Source organism: Chiloscyllium punctatum, chromosome 10, assembly GCF_047496795.1.
Source record: "Chiloscyllium punctatum isolate Juve2018m chromosome 10, sChiPun1.3, whole genome shotgun sequence".
Lineage (NCBI taxonomy): Eukaryota > Metazoa > Chordata > Chondrichthyes > Orectolobiformes > Hemiscylliidae > Chiloscyllium > Chiloscyllium punctatum.
Genome location: NC_092748.1, coordinates 90,610,446 through 90,636,718, shown reverse-complemented (window position 1 = coordinate 90,636,718; position 26,273 = coordinate 90,610,446). Strand labels below are relative to the sequence as shown.

Genomic DNA, 26,273 nt, shown 5'->3' with positions numbered 1-26,273 from the left:
GACCATTCACTTCCATCCGACTCTCTTCACTTGTGAAATTGGACAAGTATACCATGGACTCCAATGATTCTGGCACAAATGCTTGATGGGTGAGCTACACATCTGAATAGGATAAAAATAACACTAGATAGAATGTTCTGGAAAAAAAATCCTAAAACGTAGACTTTGAAAAATACTTGAAAAAGCAAAGGACAAGGTAAAGTAATACATCAAAACTGATTTTTGATCATGAGAATAATTTTCTCATATTTTCAGGGAAAGGCATGTTGAACATACAGGAATTCACATCTCTACTTGAATCATTTGTGAAATTGCAAAAGTATCCAGGCATGTCACTAATGATAAGGAAACAGAAAACATGAACTGACGGATTCAGGAGAAGTTCTGCGATTACATACGAAACTCAGCACAGGTACCAAAAATAAATTGGGCAGAAAGTAGTGACACCAGGGGCTAAAGATGAGAAGATGTAGGCTCCATAGAGAATTGAAAAAAAGAAACTGATAGATGGAGATGCAGCATGAAAGAATTCAGGAAAGATGTCGTGGAATTTAGATGGCAAGGCAAAGAAAATTGTTGTTTAGATATGCGGAGAAATATAGCTATTCACACACTGATATTAAGAAGAGGGAACATTGAAGAGATGGTCCAAATTCACAAATCTTCCAACAAAATAATTAAGAAATTACAGAGCTACTATTCTTTGATTACTAGTTTTACTATTATGAACTGACCAGAATAATCCTTTTTAAAAAGGCAATGGGCCACAAATATGGGAATAAAGGAGATTATGTGGATTTCATCAAAATCATAGCTATGAATGTAGCACCAATTTTAACCGATGCTGTAAATCAAAACTTGCGACAAAAGTATGCCAATGAATGTATATCACAAGTAAAACAGATGGCAGAAGTCTGAAAAAAGGTCTGAATACCACCAATTTAATTTGGATATAGCTTTCTGCATTTATGCTTTGCATGGCAGGCATTTCATGATAGTTACTTTCAGCTTCTTGTAGTTTAACAAGGCATGGCTTTGGAAGGATCAATTCGATGAAGAAATCATCTTTTGTTAGAATTCTGTCTCTTTTTAAATCAAAAAGTGTATGTTTGCACCCCAGTGGAATATTTTTTTGCATTTAATATCATGATGTTTTCTCTCCAGATCTGTAAAACTGCAAGACATGAATTGAGCAACTTCAAATATGCAAGGAGGAGCTGAGTTAAGGTACTGTTCAAATGTAAGATGTTCCTAAGAGTGGTAAGAGATTGTTGTAAAATACTTAAATGGATATGAATAAGTATAATCTTTCATTTGTGTAAAATGCATTTCAAGACAACAAATGATAATAATATCTTCCACGATCTTAGTTCCCAAGCCTTCTTTTATAAAATCACAAATCATTTCTATTCTTGCTGATTGCCATTGAATCACAGTCTGACTATGCATCTATATTAAACTTCTTATTCCTGTTTTTAAATCACACCATGGCTTTAAAGTTTTCCATCTCTGTAAACTTCTGAAAGTTCACCCTTCAAGGTCTCTATGTTCCTCTTACTTATGGTGGCATCATGGCTCAGTGGTTAACACAGTGCCAGGGATCTGGGTTCGATTCTAGCCTTGCGTGATTGTTTTTGTGGAGTTTGTATGTTCTCCCTGTGTCTGTGTGGGTTTCTGTTGGGTGCCTCAGTTTCCTCCCACAATCCAAAGATGCTCAATTGCCCCTTGGTGTCCAGGGACATGCACACTAGGTGGATTAGTCATGGTCAGTGTGGGGTTGCAGGGAAAGGATGGGAGGCTAGGTCTGGGTAGGATACACTTTGGAGGGTCAGGGCTAGTTGGCGTCTTTCCACACTTAAGGGATTCTATGTCATATTTGACTCTGAAATGAGCTTCCAACAACATGTCCACACAATTATTAAGACAACCAATTTTCAACTCTCCAATTTTGCCTGGCTGTACCATGATCGCAGACGTTCTACGACTGACATCCTCATTTAAGCATTTGTTATCTCCAGACTTGGCTATTGTAACAAGTATTTGGCTGGCCTCCTATATTCTGACCTTGGTAAACTTGAGGTGATCCAAAGATCTCGAGCCATGACCTATCTCACAACAAACTATATTCAAGTTCTGGATTAGTGGTGCTGGAAGAGCACAGCAATTCAGGCAGCATCCAAGTAGCTTCGATGCTGCCTGAACTGCTGTGCTCTTCCAGCACCACTAATCCAGAATTTGGTTTCCAGCATCTGCAGTCATTGTTTTTACTGCCTAAACTATATTCAAGCTCTGTTCTCACTGATCCACTTTTGCTCATGGTTAAACTGCACTGGGATTTTAAATTCTCATCAAGTTTTAAAATTTCTCCATCACCCACATCTCCTTAGTTTCCTACAATCCCACAGTTATTTTGTGATGTCTGTCTTCAGCATCCTTGATTTTGATCTTTCCAATGGTCGCGGCAATGTTTAGCTGCCTAAACTATAGTTCCCTCCATAAACTTTTCTTTCCTGCTTTAAGACACTCATCAGTGTAATATTGGAAAACCTGTTTATATTTAGAACATCCTGAGCTAAATTGCCAATTCTAGCCTGACGGGAGCATTTGCGGCTCCCACCATTGTTGTATTGACTCAGACACCTTTCTCAACTTTAAAAAGGCATTCAGTTGTGACGATATTTTATGTTTTTGCTGTCCAATTAAGGAAGATAAAAGGGTCTTGAAGTCAGAGGGCAAAGAAGGGATCCTCAAAAATCACAGAATTGCTACAGCATGGAAAAGGCCAATTGGCCCATCATGTCTGCAGTGTTTCTTCAAATGAGCATCATTGCTGACTGAAAATCTCCTGCTTTGTCCCCAAAACCTTGCACATTATTTCTATCCAAGTAATAATCAATTACCCTCTTGAATGCTTCATTTAAACCTGCCCTCACTTTACTTCCAGACAGCACATTTCATACTGTAACTACACTGTGTGAAAAGTATTTTTTCTCACTTGGCATTTGCTACTTTTGCAAATCATTTTAAATCTGTGCTCTCTACTTGACTAGGAGGGAGAGGGAATGCTTCTTAACATGGAAGTGACCCCTGAGGAGCTTTTTAAACTTAAAAAAGGCTACAATGGTCGTGACAAATCTGCGCTGGGGTGTCTTGTAGTTGAATGGAACAAATGTCTGCACAGGAATGGCTAGTGCTGCAAGTCTGGCAGCAAATAGTGAGCAGGGTCAACGGTGTCAGCAAACACAAATAGAACTTAATCCAAACTGCATCATTATGAACAAGATGCCAGGCAATGAACAACATCATGAATAATGCAAACACAACAATCTAGCATCTTGCTATGCTGTGCTAAATGCATTTCAGAATATGCTTTCTTAGGCCCTGCTCAAGGTTGTACCTCCCTAACCTGGCACACTCTGGTCTGCGAACACGTGTGGCCTGACATGTTCTGTCAGCATGAGCCCACACTACTTCTGGTTTGCAGAAGAACCTGTAGTGCTTTTGCTTTGCTGGAATAGTATTGACTACCTTCTAAAGAGATTGTTTACCTTCTCTAACCAAATGTCTTTTATGTAGCACCATGTTACCTCTTGTGGTTTGGCAAGTTCTATGGCTCGGCAAAGTCTGGTCTCTCCAGATTATGGAGTTACAACCATTATTTTTCAACTGCTTCTCCACAGAAAATATGAATTACAGGAGTTTGAGTGCTTACTCTGTAAGGCTATAAATCTTTACTCTGTAAAAAGATTCAAATATGAGCTGCATCCTGTTTCTGATATTGATGTTGCATTGGAACCTTATCAAAATTCACAGACAAGTTGAAAGACCATTCATAATAACTGTAATCTCTTAGTTCTGTGACTATCTTTTTACACTTCTGTGTGTTAATGATCTTTTTATAGCAATGGAGACCAGAGTTTTGCTCAGTATTCTAAGAGCTGCTAGACCATGCTGTAATAAAAGATTAAGCATAAGTTCACCACCTTTGAATTCTAAACCACAAGAAATAAATCCTAGTACTGTATTAGTATATTTAATTGTTAATATGTGATACTGCTGTTGATGATTTGTTCAACAGTATCTGCGCATTGCTTTGCTCTTAGATAGTTTCTTCCTTTCTAAGGTGTCAGTAATATTCTATTCTCCCTGCCAAAGAACATTGCCATATATTTTTCTATGTTAAAATTCATTTGACACTTGACTGCCCACTGTGTGTTCTGTTTTCTTGTATTATGCTGTTTCCTTCCTCAGTATTTGCTACAACCCCTGGTTTGGTCTCATTTGTTATTGAGCTATTCTTCCTAACTCCAAACCATTCATGCAAATCATGAATAACAGAGAGGATGAATGAAGACAGAGCACTGGATGCAGGGAAAAGAAATGAATGAATGTTTATGGACTGAAGAACAGTTGAATAACTAAACAAAGAATCAAAATAGATGACAGATACTTCTTCTCTGAAAAGATTCACGCTGTGCTATTTCCCCAATAATTCTATTACTCACTTTGCAAATTAAGCAATAGCAGGGCAAACTTTAAAGGTAATCAATCCCTTCCGTTATCAATCATTGTTCAATTAGATAGTTTCTGGAACCAGTGTGATTCTGATTTGGCATGAGTTTCTACTGGAGTTTATGAAAATATATTGGGCAGAAGTCCCAAAACTAGCCCAGACATAGCTGCACAGAAAAGAGATAGGAATTGGTGGGGAGAAAACTGATGACTTTTCACTTACATGGGCAGTATACTGTTGACAGCGACCGGTCCCAAACTGTGGCTGTTCTATATTGTTGGTAGCCTAAACAGTTTAATGCTTTCTTAGGACTTGACAGGCTTGGATCCAGGACTTTTTCTCAGTTGTATTCAGAAAAAAAAAAAAATTGGAAGCTTATAAACAGTGGTGGATATCATGATCCTCATACTCATGAAATAGACATTGCAACTCAATCATGATTCAGAATTATGTTCTGTGCATGTAATCTGCACAGTAGATTTAAATGTGTGCATGTGATTTCACACCAATGAGAAAGATGTCATTGATGGCGAAGTAGCACTTTCGCAGCATTAACCTGCTCAGTGATGCTCTGTTTAGATTTTCCTAGCATTACTCAACTCAGGGCCAAACTATAGCCTTGATGCAGCTGAATTTGAGAGGTCAGATAGGATTGCCTGTCATTTACAAACATATAGATCTAAACTGAGTGTGGCATCAAGGAGCCTAACAAATTTGTAAGGCAATGGAACTAGCGGGAGTATGTTCCACTATTTGGAGTCATAACCAAAAAAAAAAGTAATAATGTTGTTGGCTATTGGAGGTCAATTATCTCTGCCCCAGTGTACTGCTGTAGGAGTTCCTCAGTATAGTGTCCTAGGCCCAAACATTATCAGTTGCTACATCCATGATTTTGTTACATTGGTCAGAACTAATGATCCTCACTGATAATTCTACGGTGTTCAGTATCATTCAAATCTCCTCAGGTACTGAACCTGTCAATACCAACATACAGCGAAAGCTAGACAGCATTCACGAGTTGTCTAATAAGTAGCATGTAACATTTGTACCATACTGACAGTCACCATGTCCAATAAGAGAGAATCTAACCATCTTTGTTTAAATCTGAAGAGCATTGAATCGTTGAATCCCCATCAACATCCCAGAGGTTACCAATGATGAAATTTAGACTAGATCAGCCATTTAAATAAGGTCATTTAAATATGAATGCAGGTAGAGACTGTGAATTCTGCAGCATCTCCTGATATCACAAAGCCCATCTATTGTCTAGAAAGCAGAAGTCAGGAGTGAGCTGAAATACTGTCTGTCTGTCTGCCTGGATGAGTGCAGTTCCAACAAAAAGAAGCTCAATGCCATCCAAGTCAAAGTAACACTTTTATTGGCACCCCATCCACGACCTTAGACATTCATTCCTTTCATTACAGGTGTAAAGTGGCAGCAGTGGGCACCATATGTGTGATAAAAACAATAACTGCAGATGCTGGAAACCAAATTCTGGATTAGTGGTGCTGGAAGAGCACAGCAGTCAGGCAGCATCCAACGAGCAGTGAAATCGACATTTCGGGCAAAAGCCCTTCATCAGGAATCATTCCTGATGAAGGGCTTTTGCCCGAAACGTCGATTTCGCTGCTCGTTGGATGCTGCCTGAACTGCTGTGCTCTTCCAGCACCACTAATTCACCATATGTGAGATGCACAGCAGTACCTTGTCAAGCTTCCTTTGACAGCACCTTCCAACCCAATAATCTTTACCATTTACAAGGACAAATGCAGCAGATGCATTGGAACACCTCCACCTCACAATTCCCTCTAGGTTAGACACTATTCTTACTCAGAAATGTACTGCCACCCCTTCACTGTCATTGGAATTCCTTTTCTAACAGAACAGTGAGTGTATCTACATTACATGGATTTAAGTAATTCAAGAAGACTGCTCATGAACACCTTTGAAGGACAATTGGACTATAAACACTGACCTTGTCAGTGAAACTCACAAATTACAAATGAATAAAAAAATCTCTACGGCGTGTACCAGTGCTGCATTGAAAGATCCCCAAACATTCCTTGTCACATTTTCTCAGCGATATTCTACTCAGGTTTGCAGATGTGGAGTGACTCTACAATTAATTATGACTTCATGTATTATATAAACATGGATTTATTCTCTGGACACTGGATGCAAAATGTCACCCTGAGGCAACAATGTTGTTACTTTTTGTATCAGCCATGGCGACACATTCATTCCTGCAATAAGCACAAAAAGGAGATGCACTGTATTGCAGCCCAAGATAATATTTGTGTTTCTCCATTTTGAGCAATGTTAGGCAGATAGGACAAGACAGCAATGCTGTATCTACGAGGATATGGGCAATAGTATGCTGTCCCCTTGATATTTTGAACAGTCGATTTTTTTTTACAACAGCAAAGACCAAAGGTTTTTTTTCAGTCTAATACCAACTGTGCGCTGGCACAATGTAATGGTCTGAGATCTTTTGTGCTTGTCTTTAAAGAAGCTTGGCGTTTGGCAGTCACCAGGATAATAGATCACAATGAGAATTTTTTTCACATAAAAATGCATTTTGCTCTATGTAAAGTTTCATTTTTCACAAAGTTTAGCATGCTGGGAGATCAGAACAAAGGCTACTTTCATATGTCCACTGCATTATTCAATTAAAAATGTCAGCTGCCATGGTGGGATATTATCTATGAGCTTCACTGAAACTGCAGTTTGTTTGTGCCAATTTTACTTCTCATGTCACTGAAGTGGAAGAATTTTCCCTGAATCCAACGGTGTGTAAATACAAGTATTTATTGATTATGAACCTCAAAGTTATTTGCAATTTTTATGGAATTAGTGTTATCTAGTTCAGCACTTGTGGTTGAACCTGGTTCTGTCAAGTTTCTTATTTCTCTAGCCTTGTTGATTCCAATTACAATCAAGGACATGGGCACTTCTTCCATTGGTGATCCAATCATTTTATCATATGCAAAGACAAATGTAATAGGATATTAAATGCTGTGACTACTGCTGCTTTTCTCTTGCAGTTTGTGACAGGTGGGGTTTATTCAGCTCCTTGGTTCAGCTGGTTGAGATCTTGAGAGTCAGGTAAAGTTAACAAAAAGATGATGTGATATTACTGTACTATAAACAGGTTACACAATAACTTCCATATCTCCCCCTTGAATGTCTCAATCTTTCTGTAAGACTGCCCGTGACATTTATTGGTGCTTATCTCACACTTCCAGATGTTAACCCTTTCACATCCATGTAGAACAATTAGCCCCTTTGAAATTGTAGCAGAATTACACTCTAAAGAACAATGGGAAGCTAGCCGTCTAAGTACCATAATTTAATTATAGTTATTGCAAGATACAAAGGGCAATGTAAATGGATGGTTTTGCAAATGGAAAGCACTCCACCCAGTAACATTCCACAAAGATCAGTTTTAGGTCTGTTGCTGTTTGTGGCATATATTAATGTACAATTTATATTAATTAATATATAATTACTATTCTGAGGAGGGGTCACTAGACTAATGGCTTAACTGGGATTTTTCTCCACAGATGTTGCCAGACCTGCTGAATTTTCCCAACAATTTCTGTTTTTGTGCACAAAATAGTGATGGACTTGGACAGAATGGGAAGGGAGATCCTTGTTTCCCCGAGCAGGCAGATCAATTTTCAGGGAGTGCAGCATTAACATGATTGGTCATGTAGAAAAATGTTTTCATCCGAAGAATGTTGAGTGTCAGAAATCCACTGCCTGGGTTGGTGTTTGAGGGGCAAACCATGAATTCATTTAAGAAGGAATGAGGATTAACACATGAAGTGCCATAATCTACAATGCTATGTACAAGGTGCTTTTAGGTCGGATTAGAATGGATGGCTAGTTTATTTTATCAGTGTAGCACGATGCGATGAATAGCCTTTTTCTGTGCTGTACATTTTACCTGGTTAGTAATTCTGTAAAAGTAGCAACATCGAAGTAAATTCCACAAAGGAAGAATTTACTATGCCCTAATAATGATTGGCCATGGGACTGTGAAATTAATAAGTAGTTTGTTTACCTGATTTTTTTTTCTTTTTATTAATTCTTCTGACCGGGGATAACTGACAGGTCCACACCTTGTTGCCCATCCCTGGTTGCACTGAGAAGTTGTGATGAACTGCCTTCTTGAACTGCTGTAGATTTTTGAGTGAAATCGCTGCAACAATGTTATTAAGCAGGGAATTCCAGGACTTCTCCATCATGACAATGAAGTAACAGTGAGCGCTGTTCATGGAAAGATATTGCTTAACTTAGAGGCAAATCGGGAACTTGTTTCATTTGTATGCACTTGCTATCTTGTCCTTCCAGGTTTTGTTTTTGTGAGGGACAGTTGATAAGGCTTTCATAAATGCTGGCAATACTTGCCTATATCGTAAATGTTATTGTAATATGTATTGGTTTAACAGTTTCTTCATGCAGCCCAACTATTTTGCACAAACTTTGTTTTTTTTGATACATTAGATATAAATAATACAATAAAATGGCAGTGATCAGATGACTGATGTGGATACTATTTACAATACGAGATAATAATTTACTCATTAAGAATTTCTTGTCTTCCTTCTTGAATTAAGACATTTTTACTTTGAACAATGCTCAAGTGTTAACATATCCAAGTGGGCAGGGGAAGAAAAACTCCAAGTTAATTAAAAGTAGGCAAAAGATTAACAAAATTATTAACTTCAATTGAAGCTAATATGTGGGATTTTAGCCCCAACAACTCTGAACACCAGAATCCATAAATTCTCATTCATTCTTGTTTAATTAATTCATTACTTCTCACTTCTTCACAGTAATATAAATGTGAAATATGGCACCAAAGAAAAATGGAAGAAATGGATTTTAGCTGACTACTGTCTTTAGTTTGAAAGATGGCATCATTATGAGTTAAATTAACAATACTTTTGCATTTGTATTCACTTATCTATGTAATTAAATCCTTGTTAAACATACCACATGGGTTGTAATAGTACTTAGGAGACTTGTTGACTTTCTGTTATTTTATCGTCCCCCCCACAAAAAAAACAATTAATTGAGTTTAAACATTTTATTCAGTAAATTATTTAATCAACTTTAAATCGTTATTTAAATGAATAATTAAACATTGTTTAATTAAAGTTTTCAAATGCAATTGGTTCCTGCTTAATTAATCTACAATTTTCACAATAAATGAGAACGTTTGATCGACTAATTTACAACTTCTTCATGTTGGCATCTCTTATGCTTTAGTATCATCATTTGTTTATATTTTTGAGATTTTGTTTCAGAAGTAACATTGTGATTTCTGATTCGCAATAGAGCAATTCTTTCAAAATAAAAGTTGACATTTCTTTTCAGGTAGTTTATTGTTTAAAATGGTTGCCAAGCTATGAATAATTTATATTTTGTACCCAATGCCAGGTTAGAAGTTCCTCAAAAGGATTACATATATCAACCTTTACTATTGGGTCATGTCTACAGTTAGAGAGTGAATATCAATATGGATTTTCTTTCTATTTTTCATTGGATTAAGTGTTTGCCCATTTAATCTCCAAGAGAGGTTTTAATTTGGTTATCACAGTACTGTAGGAAATGTGTTCAGGTTACTTAATGATTTTTTGAGCCAAAAGATGATGTTCTTAGGCACTATGTTTGGACCTATATCTATTAACAAATTAACACATTATTTCAACAATGGTTTCCCTAATGATTTGAAATAAAGCTTTCTAATTAAACGACTTGCATTTCTTAACCGTAATACTAATCAGTTTGTTGGCTATTTAGAACTTGATTGGTATTTAGTTGGTCAACTTATCTATTTTAATAGAGTCTAGATTAGAGTAATGCTGGAAAAGCACAGCAGGTCAGGCAGCATCCGAGGAGCAGGAAAATTGACCTTTCGGGCAAAAGCCCTTCATCAGCTCTTCATCGCCTATTTTCCTGCTTCTTGGATGCTGCCTGACCTGCTGTGCTTTTCCAGCACCACTCTAATCTAGGCTCTGATTTCCAGCATCAGCAGTCCTCATTTTTGCCTTATCTATTTTTACAGTCATTATGTAATAACGTTTGACCTTCTGATCCACTTTCTATCAATATGGCCAAAAGAACATTCTTATCGTCTTAACAAAGCATTTTATATTTCTGGTTATCACTAAAACTATTTAGGTTTGTTTGCAATACAGCTAATATAGCCATCTTGTCACTTTAATTTGAATACTGATTAGTCATGTTCTTCTCAGCCTGAAACACATTATCGATGAGGATGTGTGTCTCACCAAGACCTTCCCTACACTTCCACTTCTCGCCTTTAAACAACTGCCAAACCTTAAACAGACCATTGTTCACAGCAAACTGCCTAGTCTTCAGGACATTAATCACAACACTGTACAACCCTGTCATGGCAACCACTGCAAGATATTTCAGAGTGTCAACATGGATACCACCATTACACGTGGGGCCACCATCCACCATATGTATGGCAGGTACTCAGCCAATGCTGTCTCTCTCAAACGCTGCAGGCAAGCACGCCCAAGTCATGGTACATTGATGAGACCAAGCAGACACTATGACAATGGATGAATGGACACTGTGTAACAATCACCAGACAGGGGTGTTCCCTCCCAGTCAGGGAACACTTCAGTGGTCAGGAACATTCGGCCTCGGATCTTCGGGTGACCATCCTCCAAGGTGAACTTCAGGATATGCAACAATGCAGAGTGGCCGAGCAGAGGCTGATAGCCAAGTTTGGAACTCATGAGGATGGCTTCAACCTGGATCTTGAAATCATGTCACACTACAGGTGACCCCATTATACTATACACACACACACAAATGCACACAAATGCTCTTACATACTCGCATAGACCCTTTTTCATACACACGCTGTCTCTCTCTCACACACACACACACATACACCCCCACATTCACACCCTCTCACAGGCTTATATTCCATCACACTCACACATACACTTTACCAAGCATACACACACGCAAACACACACTCTCCCATGTGCACTCACACTCAAACTCATACGCTTAAATGCACACACTCACACTCTCTCTCTCATGGATGCACACATACACACACAAAAGTCTATGGGGTGAATTTGCATTTGCAGAATTATATTTGCAGATACATTCTATTTTTCTCAAAAAGTGCACAATCTGCAGGTAGTCAATGCAGTCAGTCCATGTAATATTTTGTAAATTCCTACTTTGGAAATAGAACCAGCCTAACTCAAGATTGAGGTACAGACAGACTCTAGCCTTACACCTTTAGTGCATTTGTTTGAGCTGAGATGTCACTTTTTTAAAAAAGATTTTAAGTTATCTCTAGAATGTGGCTTAAAAGAAGTTCTGGGATTAAGATATGAATGAACAGAAACCTGCAATCCATTTTAAAAGATGAAAGGCTTACCAGCAATCTAGGTTTGTTCAATATATCTGAACATGTGTTGCTGGAAAAGCACAGCAGGTCAGGCAGCATCCAAGGAGCAGGAGAATCGATGTTTCGGGCGAAACGTCGATTCTCCTGCTCCTTGGATGCTGCATGACCTGCTGCGCTTTTCCAGCAACACATTTTCAGCTATAATCTCCAGCATCTGCAGTCCTCACTTTCTCCTTGTTCAATATATCATTTCAGTTGCATGAATCTGTAACATTTTGCTATAAATTCTGGGTCTTATGATCCTCTTCCAAAGTTCCTGATGAAGAAATAGTGCTCTGAAAGCTAATGTCTCCAAATAAACCTGATGAATTATAACCTGGTGTATGATGTTTAATTTTGTTCACCCTAGTCAAACACCAGCACCTCCACATCTAGTCATTTGATGAAGTAAATCTAAATGAAAGCAATGTGTGACCTGAAGCAGTTTTGAAATAACGTCTTTACATTTTCAGTTCTTTGATAATTTTTCAACGTTAGATTTTTGACTACAGATACAATCTAATATGTATAGCCTACATAAATATTAGTAATTATTTTGTGTAAAATAGTTGCTTTGCTATTTCTTTCAGCATATATACTATTTAAATATAATTTTTATGTAAAATTACACGGAAACAAATGAGAAGTAATAATTACAGGTCATGTTGGGCTGATATTTAAATAAACTCACAATTCAGAGTGATTTGAATTGATCCTTCTAACTTCATTTATGAATTACGCTATCCTATTATATTATACTTGCATCAAAAAGTCCATTTATCACATTAAAATGTCTAAAAACATTTCACATAATTAACTTGTTATGCAATGACTTGTTATGTAGATCAATGCAACAGCCATTATGCAGCAACAACTTGGTTAAAAATATAAGGTGAGGCAACATCAGCTAGTGTGTTTTATTTTGGGGTAATAGGTTAATAAATTTTGGTCAGAACCATGGAAGACCTCCGTGGCATTTGAATGGTGATGTGGGACATTTACAGGTCCATCAAAACAATCAGACAAAGCTTTAAAATTGAACCCAGAGGAAAATACCTTGGAATATATGACACCACTTCACTCACAGACTCATATATGAACTGGACTTTAAGCTTTGACTTTAGTATAGATCTGAAACCTGCAGTCTTATAATGGTGGTCCAATTGAGCTAACAATTGAGACAGTGTCACATCAGAAAACACAATCATTAATATAATGGGTGTATTAGACTTTGTCTCTTTGCAAAAATGGTCGTAGAAATGCATAGAGGCACAAAAAAGATACTGGCTTATGTATTCTAGTGGATTATAGAGTCATAGAGTCATAGAGATGTACAGCATGGAAAAAGACCCTTCGGTCCAACCTGTCATGCCAACCAGATATCCCAACCCAATCTAGTCCCACCTGCCAGCACCCAGCCCATATCCCTCCAAACCCTTCCTATTCATATACCCATCCAAATTCCATTTAAATATTGCAATTTTACCAGCCTGCACTACTTCCTCTGGCAGCTCATTCCATACACGCACCACCTTTTATGTGAAAAAGGTGCCCCTTATGTCCCTTTTAATTCTTTCTCCTCTCACCCTAAAAATATGCCCTCTTATTTTGGACTTCCCCAACCCCAGGAAAAAGACCTTGTATACTTATCCTATCCATGCCCCTCATGATTTTATAAACCTCTATAAGGTCACCCCTCAGCCTCCAACACTTCAGGGAAAACATCCCCAGCCTATTCAGCCTCCCCCTCTCACACAAATTCTCCAACCCCAGCAATACAAGAAAAAAAGTAAAAGGTTCTGTATTTGAATGTGTGGGCCATTCATACCAAAGTAAATGGATTGATAGCACACATAGAAATGAATAAATATGAGCTGATAGCTGTTTGTGAGATGAGAAGGATAGGGTTCTGAATATTGAGGTGATAACATTCAAAAAGTGAAAGGCATATGGGTAGCTGTCTGAATCAAAGATTGTATTGGTATAATTTTTGGGTGATCTTGGTTAAAATCAGACTGTAAAATTGGTTTGAGTGGAGAAAACGAAAAGAGGGGAAAATGCCAACAATAGAAAAGACATCCTGAACAATAACCTCAAAACTGGAAGTGTGCACGGAGAGACAGGAGGTGCGTGTGATAAAGGCAGTAATTATGAGTGATTTGATTTACGTATAAACTGGAAAAATTAGCTTGGTAATAGTTGCCTTGATTAGGAGATTATAGAATGCTTTTAAAACAGTTTCTCATAGCAGCACAATCTGGAATTGACCAGACAGTAGGCTATACTTGTATTGAGTAATGTGACAGCGTTACTCATGGCCTCAGAGTAAAGGAACCTTCAGGTGGCAGCAATCATTATACGTTTGAATTCGACATCCAGTTTGCAAGGGAGCTGAGTGGATCTAAGGCTAACACTTTTATCTCCAAGAAGTGGAAGAGGTGGAAAACAGGAAATTATAAGCTAGTTGGCTTGACATCTGATGTGCGGAAGGTGTCAGAACTGGGCTTTTGGAAAATCTCAAGGTAATCAGCAGAGTTCACCTAGGTTTGAGAAACATAAATCATGTTTAACTCATTTATTAGAAAACATTGTTAGAGTAATATGATTTGTGGATAAAGGGAACCCATTTGATTTACTGTACTTGGATTTCCAGAAGATGTTTGACAAGGTTCCACATAACAGGTTATTGCACACATTAGAATCTCATGCTGTAGTGGGTAGCATACTAATATCCAGAAAAGATTCACTGGCTGGCTTGCCAAAAACAGAATTTTTACCAACATGTCTTTTCCAGACTGGCAGGACCTCTTATCTCATTCTGCCAAACATTTCACCAAAGCCACATTGCTCACACCACCATAAAAGTCTGACCTACATTTTCTTGTTAAAAGCTTAGGTATCCCTGAGAATGTTTCACCTTTTAATGGTCTCACCATTTCTTTCTCACCATTGTGTATTTTCATTATGTGCACTCTGATTTTTACCCCTCCAATCTGTTCATTTACACAGATTAAGGTTCTCTAGTTTGGATGTTGAAGCTTATGTAGCCCAGGGAGTCATTACGATATTAGTGTAAGAGAGTAAAATACATAGATTAACATTATTAATAACCCTTCTTTATGTTAGCCAGCTGTCTGATTACCAATACATCAGATTAAGTAGATTTTTTTTCTCTCTGTGTCATACACCCTTGATCTCTGCAATTATCAGGTAGTTCAGATCCACATGTAAAGTGTTTATGTCCATGGACTTTGGAAACAGATGATAAAATAATTGATATACCATGTTGCACATCAGAAAATAAATTAGCATTCCTAGTAAACATTTAAAAAGTACATAATTTATATATTTTTAAAACATGACTTGCCTGTCACAGGTTAATTAGGTAGTCTGGTTGGAAACAGTCACATTTACAGACAATTTAAGACCACTTCCTTTTCTGATGAAATATTACCTACTGATTGGTTTAGCAAACAATGAGATTTGTAGTGTGGCCTGGAGACTGTCATGCCAAGCTTTACATAAACACAGTTTGAAAGTGAGACCATTAAAAGGTGAAACATTCTCAGAGGTACCTAAGCTTTTAACATGGGCCTGTCAGAAAGGAAATATGTAGAGCCATTTAGGTAGATAGCAGTGTCCTTTGGTTGCCTGTGGGTGTGGAGCAGGATATCTGGCAAATATTATTTAGCAATTAAAAAAAAGTCTTTAAAGAGATTAACTCTTTTGTATGTAGTAACACTAGGGAGGTCATAAGCTCCCGGTCCTCCCAAATAGGTAGACGGAATCCATTTAGACGTATATCTATAATTACTCATCATTGTGCAGCTATGCTTGACACTGCAAAGTAACCAGAACAGATATTTACTGCAGAAAACAGCTGGGACAAAACAGTCTAGGACTGTAGGATTTCCTGATCCCTGACACATATATACTTAAAAGGTATACTTCATTATAATTGAAATATTACCAGATATTCTCCCATACATCATATTGCCACATTGATTTCTGTTATTTTGTATTGGATATTTGGATTTATTCATTCAAATCGGACATGAATTAAAATACAAAGCAAAGAAAATTGGAGGGGGGCTGGACTTTCTGGGTGGCACGGTGGCACAGTGGTTAGCACTGCTGCCTCACAGTGCCAGAGACCCGGGTTCAATTCCCATCTCGGGCAACTTTCTGTGTGGAGTTTGCATGTTCTCCCCGTGCCTGTGTGGGTTTCCTCCAGGTGCTCTGGTTTCCTCCCACAATCCAAAAATGTGTAGGCTAGGTGAATTGGCCATGCTAAATTGCACGTAGTGTTAGGTGAAAGAGTAAATGTAGGGGAATGGGTCTGGGTGGGTTGCTCTTCGGAGGGTTGCTGTGAACTTGTTGGGACGAAGGGCCTGTTTCCACACTGTAGGTAATCTAATCTAATCTTCCTCTGTGGTCAAGTTCTTCACAGCTTATCATCTATGCATGCATGGGCTAATTGAAATTTTACAGGCAGGCATGCAGGAAGTGAAAAAGCAACTAGACAGCATTTCATTCTCAGCAACCTAGTAACATCACTCAGTTTCTGCCCATCACCTTCAGCTACCCCTGAGGATGTCAGATACAAGGTAAAAAGTAAAGTTTTCCTCCACTTGGATGGCTACAAGAGGCATTTCCAACTGATGAATGCAGGCTTCACAGAGGTGGCTACACAGCTTAGTGCTTATGGACTGTTCAAGAGAACCCGCATCCAGGGGGCTGCAAGAGGGTGAATTATCGATTGCACTCTAACAGTATATGGAGTACTTTTTAATCAATGCATTACGTTCCTGTGAATGTGAGCTAGCATTGCCATTGAGGAAGACTGTCGCTCAGGCGGTTGAGTGTCAAGCATCTCCATCAAGTGCTCCAAATGCAATTAATATCTGTTACTTCATTTCAGCGACAAGGGTAGCAGTGTTGGCTACACTGCTGTGTTCCTGGTGGTCACACATCTGCCAGAGTTCATATATAAACCACAAAGAGCCTCCTCACTCTATATCTCATGCACCATCACCATTGACTTTACATCACAACCAGGAGAACATACTTAGATGATAGCTTTTAATCAAAGACTTAAACGGATACAACAACACAACCACAAAGGTCTTTGGAGTTGATCCACTTTTCTAGCTAAGCCTGACCTGTCTATCCCTGTTACCTTTACAGTCAGTGTGGCCAACTTCTTGGTAGGCTTGTTTGTCTAATGAGGCTTCATTACACTTCATGTAGTCATGTCCAATATGCATCAAATGACAAAAATGCATATTGCACATGACTGCAATTTCTCTTGAGCTGGCGGATAGGGTGAGGTCTCAGCCCTTGCACTGTAAGTGTTCATACAATGAGATGGTTTGATTCTCTTCGTGCCACATTAGTGAAGAAGTTCACCTGAGCTTGGAGGAAGAAGGTTACCCTGGCAGGTGCATGCCCTGTGAATATACAGTTTGTGAGCAGATGAATTTGTCATTTTGGTTGAGAGGACAGTGCTAGGAAACATAATTCTAGGAGGCTAATGTGTTCATGAAACTTGAAAACTCACTGATCAATGCAACATCAGTTATGGCTGGGAAGGTCATCCCACCTGAAACATTCTGAGAATTTATTGAAAGATTTAAGCCACCATTAAAAGACATGGGTTACAGTCATGTCAGATAAAATATAGTGAAATATAGAAAAAAAATTCAGAATCAGGACCATTTCTAGTTTTAATACAGATGAACAGAGGGACATTCACCAATTAATTTATAGAAAGTGGACTTGTCATTTAAACATATAGCTTCATACCTCCATTTAATAGCGTTAGCCCCAGGAAACTGTGTGTCATAGTTTCACAAAGCCCAGTAATTTAAACAAAGTGAGAAGAGCTTCATGGGTAAATGTTGTTATAGCATGGTTGTAGTTCAGGAAGAATGGTCAAGTTGTTACAAGCTTTACCCGATGCTTACCCTACAATTGGGTCACCAGAACTCATGTGATTCATGACTATAATCTAGAACCCTGGACTACTATTGGATCATAGCACCTATGATCTGTGGTGCTACCTCTTAATGCAGCCTTACTGCCTGCCCCAATACACATACTTGTTCTCCTGCTTTGTCCCTGTGAAACATACTTCTAGGCTGAAGGTTCCTAAAGTTGTCTGGCCATCAGGGGACCAGAAACTCACAGGGGAAAAAAAAGATAAAGCAGCCTTGCATTTAAATTCTGCAAGACAGTCAGTTCATCTGTTTCCATGCATAGCTTGCCTTGGGGCTAAGAAGCAGGCCCTTGAGTTGTGAGGCCAGTGTAATCTAGGCTGAATCTTCATTCAGTATTAAGAGATTGTTGAGTGTTGTCTCTTCCATTGGACATTAAATGCAGATAAAAACCATCTATTGAGATGGATGTAACATATTTTCTAGTTTCCTAACAGTATTTATCCCAGGGTACCAACATATGTTAGCTCACAACCTGACTGATACGTTGTTTGTAACAACTTGTTCTTTGCAAATTGTTTTGTAGGTTCTCCCAACATTGTTATTACTTTCTGATGACTTGTACTGAATGGACTGCAAACATTTCAAAGACTGAGGAACATTGGGTTTGTCTTCTTTTAACAGGTAATTAAAAGAACACTATGGTCTTTTGAGGACACTTAATAGAAGCCACCTGTCTTATGCCAGCTGCTTGAATTTGTTCATTGCAAGTCATGTGTGGATTTAAGGCTGTCAGGAGTTATGGACATTTGATATTGATGGGGTTCAGTTGCTGTGTTGCCTGCCGAAAGAAGTCACACAGCTCATCCTCTTTCACCTGCTTTGAAATATCTTCTGGGAATTCAGAATCAGAGCTGGAAACAAAGACATCTCTCCTGAGTAATGATTTGGAGATGCCGGTGTTGGACTGGGGTGTATAAAGTTAAAAATCACACAACACCAGGTTATAGTACAACAGGTTTATTTGGAAGCACACTAGCTTTCGGAGTGTGCTTCCAATTAAACCTGTTGGACTGTAATCTGGTGTTGTGTGATTTTTAACTCCTGAGTAAAGTGTTTCTGAGGAAATCCCAAAGACAATTGCACATGTCTAACGACACCATCTGTGTCTAATGATAACTGTTTACATGAACCAAGATGCCAGACCATAAGCCATCTGGAACATTTCATATCTTATCCCATTTTTCCTCAAGAACTAAGAATTATTTGCTGCAAGATTTTCTTAAGGTTTATCTCTGTAGACAATTTTAAAATAAAGTTAATTCGGATTTTATCGTGTATGTATTTTGTTTAGAAATTCCAAATTGTGTTAATTAACTTTGTATCATTTTGAAGACGACTTGTCCAGGGACTTCTCACAAGCAGTCGGGACACCACCCATGCCCTCCACCTCCTCCATGATTTTCGCTTCCCCCGCCTCTAATGCCTCATCTTCACCATGGACGTCCAGTCCCTATACATGTCCACCTGCCATGGTGAAGGGCTTCAAGCCTTCTGTTTTTCCCTCTCCCACCAACTGAACTAGTACCCCTCCACCGACACACTTATTTGACTGGTAGAACTGGTCCTCACTCTCAATAACTTATCCTTTGAATCCTCCCACTTCCTTCAAACCAAAGGGATAGCTGCATGGACCCTAGCTATGCCTGCCTCTTCATCAGGTACGTGGATTGGTCCATGTTCCGTAGTTCCCCTGGCAATATCCCCACCTTTTCCTCTACTACATTGATGACTGTAGCAGTGCCACCTCATGCTCCCACAAGGAGGTTGAACAGTTCATCAACTTCACAAGCACCTTCCATCCTGGCCTAAGTTCACCTGGACCATCTTGGCACTTCTCTCCCCTTCCTGGACATCTCCGTTTCATCTCCAGCGACCCACTCAACACGGACATCTACAATAAACCCACCAACACCCACAGCTACCTGGACTACACCTCATCTTGTAAAATGCTATCCCTTACTTTCAATTTCTCGGGCATATCTGCTTCCATGGAGCAATTCTATTATAGGACATTAGATGGCCTCCTATTTCAAGGACTGCAATTTGCCCTCCCATGTGGTCAACAATGCCCATCAATGCATCTCCTTCACTTTCCACACCTCTGCCTTTGAATTCCACCCTTCCAACTGCAACAAGGATAGAACCCCTATGGTCTTCACCTTCCACCCTACTAATCTCCAGATACAGCTCATTATCTTCCACCATTTCTGCCACCTACAATCAGACTCACCACCAGAAATATATTTCCCTCCCCAACCCTATCTGCATTCTGCAGAGACCATTCCCTCTGTGACTCCCTTGTTAGGTCCACGCTGCCCATTAACCTACCCTTCACACCTGGCACTTCCCCCTGCTGTTGCACTTCCCCTTTTACTTCCGTCCAAGCCCCCAAAGGATCCTTCCAAATCTGGCTTACATTTTCCTGTACATCCAAACACCTCATCTATTGTGTCCGTTGCTCTCGATGTGATCTCCTCTACATTGTGGAACTCGTGGAACGTTTCAGGGAACATCTCTGGGACATATGCACCAAACAAACCCACTGCCCTGCAGCGACCACTTCAACTCCCAATCCCACTCCGCCAAGGATATGCAAGTGCTGGACCGCCCCACCATCAAATCCAAGCAACTCAACGACTGGAGGAAGAACGCCTCAACTTCCACCTTGGGACCCCACCCAATCACATGGCATCTACATCAACTTCACCAGTTTCCTTATCTCTCCTCCCCCACATCATCCCAGATCCAACCCTCCATGTGGTCAACAATGGCACCGCTGAACTGTCCCTTCTGTCCATCTTCCTTCCCACTTATCTGTTCTATCCTCCCCTCCGACACCCCCCACCTGCATCTACCTATCACCTTCCTGACTACCTCACCCCCAGCCCCACCCTCCTATTGATCTCTCATCCCATGTTCCTGATAAAGGGCTTATGCCTGAAACATCAACTATCCTGACCTGCTGTATTTTTCCAGCACCACACTTTTCAACACTGATCTCCAGCATCTGCAGTCCTCACTTTCTCTCAGTTGTTTTATAATATGTCAATAGCTTTGTTGTTTATCTCAGAAACCTGTTTGGTAGATTTGTGTTCTAGGTCACATAGACTGGTATATGTAATTGGCCATATTAATAGCTGGGGTAAAACATTTTTAAATAAATGTATGTTGCAATAAGAGGAGTAGTAGACCTAGAGAAAGACAGTGCAAAGCTCATGATTTCAATCATAACAAAATTGTCTAATGCATTTCCCTGCAGAACAACTGTGCCTATAGATCAAAGGAGATGAATTGGCAATGAAGTGAGGCATTCTAAAGATGTGAAAGACTCTTCATGAATACAAGGTCTTTCTCTATACCCTATTCAAATTTAATCTGAATTAAAGGCCCATATCATGTCATTTCTGCACAGTGGGAAAGTTGGGTCCTATAAAACCCTCAGAAGCAAAGGCTTTTAAATACACAATGTAAGAATTATATTGAGCATCAACTGGAAAACTAAGAGATAAACAGTGAAATACAGAGAAGAAATGAAATATGTGTACGTAGTAGAATATGTTAGAGCAGTAAGGGCATAATGCATACACCATATTAATTAAGATCAATGCCCTGAAAAGAAATGGATAAATGCCAACTAAAAAAAATTAAGAGATTCAGACAATGGGCTGAATTTTTCTCTTGACCACTGGGTGAAAGAACTTCTGGGGCCCAACTCATTGTTTTTTTGGCATCAGATTTTAATGATAGCCAATTAGTGTCCAGGGAGCATGGTCTCCATCCAACTGAAGATAATGCGTGGGTTTCCGAAACTGGAAGGCCAGCATTAGCACATTGGTAGCCATGGCAGGCGAATTTGACTGGGCTTCTACTTGGGATGGAACAATGCCCGAGCCCACCCTCTCCAGCCTGTTGCCATGGGACAGTCTTCATCCTTTGAGTGTTCCTTGGCTGGAGGGAATGCGCAAGTTCCTTGAATTTTTTTTGAGTATATTTCATATGCCAGTTAGTTAACCTAGAACTTTATCTGCTGTTGAAGGATGAGTAGATGTTATCCCCTTCCATCATCCTTTGCTCCTGCCAAAAGGAAATGACTTGACAACCCAAGACACTATAATTTAATTTTCTTCACACAGCTCGTTCTGCCTCTGAGGGGAACAGAAAATTATGATCAAATTTTGTGTTAGGCAACTCGGAAAGTCACTAAATGTATGGCTCATGAATATTGTTACACCAGATCAAATACATGCTCCACTTCCTTCTTTTCCACGGCAAATTTGTGGTAGTAAATCTAGAAACAACTTGATACATATAATTTGTTAGACAACTATGAATTAATTCTGTGATCCAACATCTTTAATAACATCTAGATAGTACTGTCGGGATTGCTTGCATCAAGTAGTAATGACTTGTAAGAAACATACAAGGAAGTACCATTTGAACCATCACATCTACCCCATTCAACCACTGTTCAGCCAGGTATATCATCTATCCACCTATTTAAAGTAATAACAGCTCCTGGCAGAAACAAAAGCTTCAGAAAAGCCCTGGCCAATATTTGAAAAAAAAGGAAATTTTCTCTCAGCGTTCTGTTAGCGTGCCAGCTTTGCAAGAGACTGTTGATTCTTCAACAGTTACCTTGTAAGGCATCTTCTAACTGGACACAGCGTCCATCAGAAATTTTAATTGCAGTGAATTATTAAAATGTGGAATCCATTGCTTGAAATGTGAAAGATTCAGTCGTCCAATACAATAGTCACCGTGTCTCATAGCAAATTATTCATGTGTGGAAATAAATGCACAAAATTGATGGAAAAATGTTGAACTGCACCTCCTTCAATCCAAAACCAATGTCACGCTGACCTCAATCATTGAGCTTCAGTACGCAAATAATGCTTGTGCATGCACTCACTCAGAAACTAAGCTGTAGGTCATTGTTGACTCCTTCTCCAAAGTAAATGAGAAAATAGACCTTTCATTAATAATCCTTTAAACTAAAATTCTCTTCCAGTTCCCAAAAAACAATGCCTGTTTCCATTGATTAGGTTCAATAGCAAGATCTGGGAAATATTTATCATTTTCAGTGTCTTGATAGCTTCATGGCAGAGGCAGACAAAGACAACAACATCTTGAATTTCATCCAATTGCCAGCATTCTTTGGACAACTGAGGAAAAGTGTATGTGAGGGACAGGATGTCAAACCTGAGAAACAGATCATTGTTTATCAGCAGTAATGATCCCTGTGCTGTTATATGCTTTGGACACTTGGACCTACAAAGCCCTAGAGAGGCACCATAAGACCAAAAGATGTTGGAGCCAAAGTAGGCCATTTGGCCCATTGATTCTGCTCCACCATTCAATGAGACCATAGTTGATCTGATAATCCTCAACTCTACTGTCCTGCCTTTTCCTCATAACCCTTGATTTTCCTACTGATTAATCATTTGTCTATATTAGCCTTGAAAATACTCCCTTGGAAGCCATCTGTCAGAATGAACTCTGCAGATTCACTGCTCTCAGACTAGAAATGCCTCTGTTTTAAATGGGTATCATTGGTGTGTTCACCATATCTTCCCAGCTTGATGGCACGAGCAGTAGTCTAATCGCAATGTTTCCTCTCAAATCATACATTCAGAATCAAGGTAGTCTTCTGTAAAAACCAGGTCTGCTGAGTGTGCCATGTTATTCATATGCCTGAGATCATTCTGCTAAAGCAACTGTTCTACTTGCTGAACTCAGTGCTGGAAGGAGACTCGCAGGATGACATTGGAAATGCTTTAGGGGTGCTTTGAAAGTGCTCCTGATCTTTGCCAACTCATGGGAGATTTGGCACCAAATGCATCAAGGAACTTCATTTAGAGTGTGCAACAATACAGTCTAGTCATCAAACAAAGATTGCACAAACCTCTAGCCACCTCATCTGCCTGACTACTTCAGCACCACCTTCTTCACATGTAACAGAGTCTGCAGATTATACATTGGATGTATTAACTATTTTCGAGCTCACTGAGGGATCACCTAAGAAGGAAGGGGAATTGAAAACACCATCCAATTTGTCTAAAGAACTGCCACAGGCATGCTGTGTCAATTGGCCTTCTCTGTGCTTTTTGATTTAATGGCATAAATCTAGTTGCACTATTGAAGGACTACAGGGAAGTCATATTGACAACAAGGTTGGTGAGTTATTTCAAAGTATCATTACTCTGAAAAGACATACTTTTCAACATCTAATTTCATTTTTCATCAATGTACATTGTATTCAAATCCCCTAGTTCTTTCATGATTATTCATCTCAAATAACCTATACGACTGTGCAGAATCGAATCTGTTCACTTTTTAAAAGTTGTAGTTACATAGTCTTTTAGGTAAAGAATTTGGTGTGCTCAGTTGGTTCAATGGGTGGTTTGTAAAATATAGTGATCCAACAGTGTAGGTTCAGTTCCTGCATTGGTTAAGTTTACCACAAAGGACTCTCCTCACCAATGTCTTCCCTTGCCTGAGGTGTAGTGACCCGTAGGTTAAACTACCACCCATCATCTCTCTCACAAGAGACCATCCCTGTGGTCTTATAATACTATGGCAATTTTAGCTTTACAAATGAAAAAAACCTAATTCCTTGAAATTGAACTAATGACTCACACGGTATATCCTAACATGATATCATTTTAGTTATTTTCTTTGTACTTTCTCCAAATCTTCGAAGATAAAATTCAATATATATTTGAAGAAGTTGAAAATACAGGAATTTAAAGAGAACTCAGGGCAGTTTAGTTCTGTATTAATTCAACAGTGCTCTTGACACTTTGAGCTGCAAGAATCTGTGATTCTACAATATGATCGGTGGTGATCATTATGGCAGAAATGTTGAATTGCTGTAATCTCCTCATCTAATAAAGTCAAATTAGGCATCTTGGTTGAGCACGATGCCACCTTACATAGTGGCAAATAAGTCAATAAGTCACTTCATTGTGAAAGTAAGTATCACATTCAATCACTGTATAATGTAGCAAAATATCAATGTGCTGGATTGTGTCTTATTGAATAGATTGTAATTCCTGTAGGATCAGCACTGGCATGGACCAGATGGGCTGAGTGGCATGTTTCTGTATTGTAAATATTGTATAATACCATGTAACTAAACTTCTATGCACAGTACTCTGGATTGAAAATCCATGATTGACATAAACAATTTCAAATTGGATGAAGTGCTCAAACAATTTATCCAAATCTTGAACATTTAAGATGAATTATCTGATGAATTATGCAATCGTATTATCTTTTTTTATTTTCTTAAATATAGCTTTCAATTCCATCTGTTGGGAAAGATACAAAGAACCAGGCAATTCAATGCTGCAGTGGAATCTGATGCATGTTCTGCTTATACACCTTTTTTGTGACAAATATTGCACTGTATACTCCTCAGAAATTGACGTACAATTTTTTAAATCCATTTCAAAATGGACCTTACTGGTCATAGAGAAGTGACATGTGGAGCTCCATGTTTAGGAAATTACAGCACCTCACTAATTTTAATGAAAATGGAATGGCATTTTTGCTGCTTTATACATTTTCACCCAAATTTCTGGTAAAATGTAACAGGTGACAGTTGTAAATTATTTATGCAGCAGGTTCTTTTGATCTGGAATGCATTTGAGAAAAGAGCAGTAGAAGTGGATTGAAGAGTTACTTTCAAAAGGGTCTTGGACAAATGTTTGAACCGAAAAGATTTTCAGGGTGAGGAAAGAGCGGTGAATTGGGAAAATTGGATGGTTTTAAAGACCAATGTTGTCCTACATTGTATCATTCTATGATACCCTATGATGTAATTGCATTAGGTCTAGACAATTTTGATTTGTTCTAAATAATGTCAAGCAAAGTGCTACATGAAGCTCAATGTCTGCATTAAGTAATCAAGTCAGAGTAAGTGATGAGTTCTAGAAGATCGGTGCTTTACACTAAATACTTTAAATTGACTTTTCCTGACGTAACAAACAATTTGACTTATTTTGTTTTCCATACTCTCTTGTTTACTGGAATTAAAATGTCAGTTATCTTTCACAAGAAATAACTGTAGAAATGGCAGAAGGACAAATCCACATGGTACATTCAAGTTTCCAAATATGGACTCATGCAGGTATGGGAATAAATTTTTAAAAATCAGTATTGTACTGATCCAACTACACTCCACTTGGGAAAGGCCAACTGTTCAAAATCTGGCTATTTGGTTATTTGTTGTGCAACCCAAGTTTCAAGTTTTAAGCATTTTTCAAACATTCAAAAATAATGTGGATGCATGCGGATGACAATTTGA

At 38.8% G+C, this 26,273-nt stretch overlaps 1 protein-coding gene across 2 annotated transcripts in view; it reads right to left on the bottom strand.

Moving 5' to 3' along the window:
• Positions 1–26,273, bottom strand: part of arhgap15 (Rho GTPase activating protein 15) — a 753,427-nt gene that overhangs the window by 186,278 nt on the left and 540,876 nt on the right. The window lies entirely within an intron of this gene.